General features: G+C 42.9%; 1 long non-coding RNA gene across 1 annotated transcript; it reads right to left on the bottom strand.

Moving 5' to 3' along the window:
* Positions 1-1,520: 1,520 nt before the first annotated feature.
* Positions 1,521-1,876, bottom strand: LOC115068243. Its single transcript, XR_003847605.1, has 2 exons — positions 1,673-1,876; positions 1,521-1,550 (listed from the first exon to the last, which is right to left on the bottom strand). It is a non-coding gene; the product is annotated as an uncharacterized LOC115068243 (long non-coding RNA).
* Between the last annotated feature and the right edge of the window lie 5,424 nt (positions 1,877-7,300).

Raw genomic sequence — 7,300 nt, 5'->3', positions numbered from 1 at the left:
GGGAGTAGACTGTTCTGGGTAGTTGGTGGGATGAGGTAGTAAGTAGGTTGGTCAGGGTAGTAGGAAGACTAGGATGTGTGAGACAGATCAGGAGCCAGTGGAGTCTGTTAGAGGGTTTAGCTATTCTGGGTTGGGAAACTATTCCAGTGATCCAAGGCAGAGGAATTGTGGGTCTGGGTCCAAGGCTAGAAAGGGGCCTGTTGCAGGTGGAGTAAGTTGGAAGTGTAAAGACTGCAGAAGAATGGAATAGAGACATGGTGGGCAGGATCTGAGTTACCAGAGACCTAGGCGGGCTGGTCTGTCTGGCAGGTCATGAGCTAAAGGAGGATGGGAGTGGGCAACAGTTGAGAAGGGATGTACCAATCTATGCAAGGGTGTTCAGCTGATCTGTGTTAGGAAGCTAATCCAGGGATCAGATGCAGAGGAACTGGACTGGCCTGGGTCCAAGGCTAGTGGGGAACATGGTGTATTTAGCTTTTAGAGTTCCTGAAATTCTAGACACTAACTCCCTGTCAGATGTATAGATGGTAAAGATTTTTTTTCCCATTCTGTTGGCTATCTCTTCACTAGAATGTTATTTTAAATTTCATAAGGTCCCATTTGGTAATTGTTCATCTTAATGTCTGTACTTCTGGGTCCTGTTCAGAAAGTCATTTCCTATGCCTACAAAATGAAATAGATCCCCAAATTCTCCTCTAATGGATTCAGAATATTGGGTTTTATGTTGAGATCTTTTATCCTTTTGGAGTTGAAATTTGTGCAGGATGAGAGATAGGGATCAAGTTTCATTCATCTACATGTTGAACAGCAACATTTGTTGAAGATGCTATGTTTTCCTCAATATGTATTTTTGGCCCATTTGTCAAAAATCAGGTGACTATAGGAGTGTGAGCTTTTATAGGGGGGACTCTGGTTCTATTCCATTGATCAATGTGTCTGCTTTTACGCCAGTGTGTTTCCATGAGCTTATGTCACCATGAGTACTATGTGAAAGCAGAGTGATGGCAGGCAGGGACAGAAAACAGGAAGCAAGCCAAAGAGGAGAAGGAAGCAGCCTTTTCAGAACTGGCCTAGAGGACCATTTCAGGAACGTCAGCCTGTTGCTCCTAGACCTTGAGATGTGCTCTAGGCTTGTATGAAACCTTTGGTGGTTTTGGCTAGCTCCAGTTAATTTCTGTTACTTCCTTTGAACACAGGGCACAACCTGCTTCCCAAGCTTTGTCCAGTAGGGCTTTCGGCACTAAGGGAAATGCACATTTCAGCACTGTGGACTGACTGCTGGCACAGAGGTATATACACAGCTGAGTCTCCTGCTTCAGAGGTCTTGATTTCCAGGCTGCATGGTGAGTTTGAGGGAAATTCTGCTGAGAATCACTCCTTGAACCCATCTATTTGGTCAATAATTTCTTGACTAGGAAAGTAAACCAAAAATTTGATTTCCTTGTCCTGGTTCTGCTGATACCAGTAAATAGCAGTGTGCCCCCTTTCTGGACCACAGCTCATCTTTGCTTTCTGTCTTAGAGTCTGGGTAACTTTGGCATCGAAAGAGCCTGGAAGAGAAGGACACAGAAGATGGGAACACAGCCCAGCAGAGGCCCTGACAAGGATAAAGGATTAGTTCTGGAATTAACAAACTCAGGACAAGGAGTTTTCTTTTGAACTCTGGTCTCACCTGCCCCCAAGAGACAAAGCACTGAACAGCAGAGAAGTCTTGTGCCCATGGTCACAATGAAGCAGCAAAGGATGAGACGTTTTCATGCTTCATCAGTAACCTTCCTGTGATGTCATCTCTTGCAGACTCAATCACTATGCTACTACCTCAAGTTACCACCAACACCACATGGTGTCTCTCAGGAGAGCTTTGCCTCACCAACTTAGTGCCTTCCTTGGGCACCAGGGGCACCGCTTCTGGACCTGGCCCCGCCCTCATCTCTCTCTGCTTCCCTGAACCTGCATCACCGGCTAACTCTCCTAGCCTGCTCTCCTATCCTCAGGCCTCTTGGGGTAAGTCTATAGCACAGCCCTCCCTGCCTTGACTCCCCCAGCCACATTCACCCTTCCATCTCCCCCGCTGTTCTCTACTCCTAGTTTGAGCCCTGTGCCATTCCTAGTCTTGGGGCCCCAGACACCTGGGGAGCCAATATTGCTTCCTGATCCTTTTCACCCAGACCAACTTGGTGCCTTCCTTGGGCCTCAGGGGCACTGCTTCTGGACCTGGACCTGCTCTCATCTCTCTCTGCTTCCCTGGACCTGCACCACCAGCTAACTCTCCTGCCCTGCTCTCCTGCCCTCAGTCCTCTCTTGGGGTAAGTCTATCACACAGCCCTCTGCGCCTTGACTCTCCCAGCCGCTTTCATCCTTCCATCTCTCCTGCTGTTCTCTACTCCTAGCTTGGGCCCTGTGCCATTCCTAGTCTATGGGCCCGAGACACCTGGGGAGCCAGTGCTGCTTCCTGATCCTTTTCACCCCGACCAGCTTGATGCCTTCCTTGGGCCCCAGGAGCACTGCCTCTGGACCTGGACCTGTTCTCATCTCTCTGCTTCCCTGGACCTGCACCACCGGCTAACTCTCCTGGCCTGCTCTCCTATGCTCAGGCCTCTTGGGGTGGGTCTATCGTGGAGCCCTCCATGCCTTGACTCCCCCAGCCTCATTCACCCTTCCATCTCCCCCGTGGTTCTCTGCTCCTGGTTTGGGCCCTGCATCATTCCTGGTCTTGGGTCCCCAGACACCTGGGGAACCAGAGCTGCTTCCTGATCCTTTTCGCCCAGGCCAGCTTGGTGCCTTCCTTAATGAGAACCCCCTAGAGACAATGCAGGACATGGAACTCAAAAGAACAATGATGAATATGATAAAAGAATTCAGTGAATTGAAAGAACACACAAACAAGGTAATCATAGAGCTGAAGGAAGATAGGGATAAACTTCTGAATGAATTCAGTGTGATCATGGGCACAAGGCTGCTCTGCTGGGTGGAGCTCTGTCTCCTGGGAGCAGGTGAGACCTAGGCTCAAAGGCAAATCTCCATCTTGAGATGGCCAGAACCAGACCCAAACACTTTTCCTGGTCAGAGTCCCTCCTAGCTGTGTTCATGTCTTCTGTTTCCTTCTCTTCCAGGACCTTTTGATGCCAAAGTCACCCAGACTCCAAGACATCTGATCAAAAGGAAAGGGCAGAAAGCAAAGATGAGCTGTGGTCTTGAAAAAGGACATGATGCTGTTTACTGGTATCAACAGAACCAGAACAAAGAGTTAAAGTTTTTGATTTGTTTTCTGAATCAAGAGCTTCTACAGCTCTGGAAGGTGAACAGCATGTATTTAGTTTTTGAGTTCCTGTAATTCTAGACACTAACATTCTATAAAGATTTTTTTTCCTATTCTGCTGTCTGTCTCTTCACTAGAATGTTAGTGTTCTTTGTAGTACAGAAGCTTTTGTGATTCAAAGGTCCCATTTGCCAATTGTTGGTCTTAATGTCTATACTGCTGAGTCCTATTCAGAAAGTCCTTTCCTGTGCCCATAAGATGAAACATCTGCTCTACTTCTCCATAATGGATTCAGGATATTGGGTTTTATGTTAAATTCTTGATTCTTGTGGAGTTGAGTTTTGTGCAAGATGAGATACAGAGGTCTAATTTCATTCTTTTTTATAATTTTTTTTTATTTTTCAGAAGAAGCATTTCATTACAGCTTTAAGATACTCAATAACAATTTCCAGAGCAAAGATACATCTCTTTCAAAATTTTTAGGTTCACAGTTGAATTAATACAGTTATAGAGTATTGAACTCAGTATAAACCCTGTAAAACATAAAATTGAATGAGTTTTCAACCTTTAAAAAAAGATCTCCATTTCGTTTTAAAAATACTGTTTCTTACAGAAAGACTCATTGTTTTTACTAATAACACATATTGGCACATGCGTCTCTAATCTGTATGTATCTGATTATTACTAGACACGGTCGGTTGTACTTGGATCCTTGGCACCTGTTTATGGATATAAAGACATCAGGTAGATTTCAGTGGTAATGCTTATCATCTCTACTACTTAACATAACCTGAATTTTTATGCTTCCTCCTCAAATATAACTCATTTTTTAAATTTGTTGATTTGTGTGTTTGTGTATATATCACACAGAATATCCCAAACAATCTTATTCATCTATATACCCACTTCCCAGATGGCACTCTCCCACAGCCTCCCCCTGACTAGAGAGCCCTTTTACTTTGTCTTCGCTGCTACTGTCTGCTGCAATGTCGGCACCCCCAGCCATTCCCCACTACTTATTCATCTGGTGAATCTAGTCAGCCTAACTAGAGGTCTTTGTTTTAGGAAGATCAGCTGTTCCTCATCTAGCAGCAATCAGTCGTCAATATTCCTTTAGACAAGATTGGGATCTGCTGTTCATTTTCCCAGTTTTATGCTGGGTTACTATCTGGGAGTCTCTTGGGCCACCCTGCTCAACAACTCAGAAGAACGTATATCCTATCTGGCATTGTTTATTGTTATATACCATTTAGTTAAACATATGGACTCAAAAATTATATTGAACCCTTAAATCTTTGGTTATACTTTCCTTTTGGGTGTTTAAGGTCATACAGTTGGCTCAGAAAAACCAATTTATTTTTACTCTTAAGGCCATTTGAGGATCTGTTCCTCAGGGGTCACATGGGTTTGGGAGGAGCCCCTGGCTCCTTTCTTTTACCAGTTCCATCTATGTGAAGGTAAGTCAAAGGTCCTGCCCAATCATGGCTGGCTTTGCTTGGAAGCGTGGAGGAAATGTTTGACCCTCCTCTTTGTAGACTGGATGCTGGTTCAAGTCCATCTTGTGGGGTCTCCACAGCCTCCTTGATCAAGAGGGTAGGTGACTCACCACAGTTACAGGACATTTTGAGAGATGCTTATAGCCCCCTGGAACTAGTTGACCTAGGAGGACAACGAGCAAAAACTGTCCTTTATGTCCCTCTGACCAAATTAGTATAGACCTCAAAGTATGCCTGTTAAACATCCAAGAAGGTTAGTTCCACCAGTCTGATGTTTTAAATTACCATGTGCCATGTAGATAAACCTTTGGCAAAGACCAGTTGTTCTCAGATAAACCTTACCTAGACATATATTTCTTGATCTCATATGTATAATTTGTCAATAAGTTGTTGGACTAATATGGTTCCCTCTGGTTTTTAAAACTAGCTAGGCATTATTTATCTCTTGCATTGTCTAACCCCTCCATCATGGCTTCCCAAATTAAGATACCCCCATTTTTCCCATTTCTCCCTTAGTAATTCCCTTCTCCTATGGTCCTACCTCTCTTGAGCTCCTTCTTTCCCTTTATCCTCTAGGTTCCTTGTATACCCTTCCCTCCCTCCTCCATTAAACTATTCCAATTTTTATCTATATGTCCTTTATTAATGCCTGTTTCCTACTGTTCTTCTCTTTCAGATTCTTTTCCTTTACCTCCCTGGTTCCTTTCCATTATCTTTTAGTTATGTCTGGATACATACTCACTTACCAGGATTTGGTGCTAGGATCCACATATGAGGGAGAACATATGCTGTTTTTTTTTTTCTTCTTAGTCTGTGTTACCTCACTTAGATAATAGTTTCCATCCATTTACCTGAAAATTTCAGGATTTCATCTTTCTTTACTGTTGAGTAAAATATCATCATATAAATGAACCACATTTTCATTATCCACTCGTCAGTTGAGGGATGCTTAGGTTGTTTCCATCTCTTAGCTAATGTGAAAAGAGCAGCAATAAACATGGATGTACAAGTGTCTCTGCAATAGGATGAGTTCATTGGGTATATGCCAAGAAGAGGTATAACTGGGTCAAATGGTAGGTCCATTTGTAGTTTTTTAAGAGTTCTCCACACTGCTTTCCATAGGGGTTGAACAAGTGTGCAGCCCCACCAGCAGTGGATGAGTGTTCCCCTTTCCCCACATCCCCTCCAACATTTGGTATCATTTGTTCTCTTGATCTTAGCCAGTCTGACTGGGGTAAGATGAAATCTTAAAGTGGTTTTAATTTGCATTTCCCTAATTATTAGTGATGTTGAACATCTTTTAAGATGTTTCATAGCCATCTTTATTTCTTCTTTTGAGAAATATCTGCTCAGCTCCTTAACCCATCTTGGTACTTTGTTTTTTGAGTTCTTTATATATTCTAGATGTTAAACTTCTGTCAGATGTGGCTGGTGAAGATTTTCTCTCATTCTGTAGGATTTCTCTTTACTTCCTGGGTTGCCTCCTTTGATGTACAACAGCTTTTTAGTTTAATAGGGTCCCATTTGTTGATTCTTGACCTTGTTTCCTGAGCAATTGATGTTTAGTTTAGAAATGCCTTTCCTACACCTATGTCTTGTAGGTTTTTGCCAATGTTTTCTTCTAAGAGTTTCAGGCTTTATATTGAGGTCCTTGAATCATTTGGAGTTGACTTTTGTGCAAGGTGAAAGATAGGGCTTTAGTTTCATTCTACAGGTGGAGATCCAGTTTTGTCAGCACAATTTGCTGAACGTGCTGTCTTTCCTCCATTGTAAGTTTTGGCCCCTTTGTCAAATATCAGGTGACTGAAATTGCATCTACTCATATTTGGGTTTTCAGTTTTGTTCCCTTGATCTATGGGTCTATTTTGTGCCAGTACCATGCTGTTTTTATGACTATAACTCTGTAGTGCAGTTTGAGATCTGGTATAGTAATCCCCCAAGTTTGCTCTTTGTGCTCACGACTGCTTTCTGAGGCTATCCGAGGTCTTTTGTGCTTGGATTTTGATTGGCATTGCTTTGAGACTATAAATGGATTTTGGTAGGATGGTCATTTTCACAATATTAATTTTTCCAATCCATGAGCATGGGAGGTCCTTCTATCTTCTGTCTTCCTCAATCTTTCTTTTATATTTTATTATTTTAATTTTATGTGTATGAGTGTATTGCCTGCATGTATGTGAGTGCACCCGTGTTGTGCACTGCCGCAGAGGTCAGAAGAGGGCTTCAGATTCCCTTGGAACTGGAGTTAAGGCTGTTCATAGCCACCATGTGGGAGCTGGGAACCGAACCCAGGTCCTCTGCAAGAGCAGTCAGTACTCGTAACCACTGAGCCAACTCTCCAGACCCTCAACCTCTTTCTTTAAAGATTTAAAATGTTCATTTTAGAGGTCTTTAATGTCTTTGGTCAGGTTTATTCTGAGATTTTTTTTTTTTTATTTTCACCTATGGTGAAAGGGAGTGTTTCCATGTACCCTTTCTCTGATTGCTTGTTATTGGCATTTACAAAGGCTACAGACTTTGGTATATTAATTTTATAACCTGTTAT

This window comes from Nannospalax galili, unplaced genomic scaffold, assembly GCF_000622305.1.
Source record: "Nannospalax galili isolate Female #2095 unplaced genomic scaffold, S.galili_v1.0 scaffold1049, whole genome shotgun sequence".
In the NCBI taxonomy this organism is placed as follows: domain Eukaryota; kingdom Metazoa; phylum Chordata; class Mammalia; order Rodentia; family Spalacidae; genus Nannospalax; species Nannospalax galili.
The sequence above is the reverse complement of the archived record's forward strand: the minus strand, read 5'-3'. Positions and strand labels throughout refer to the sequence as shown.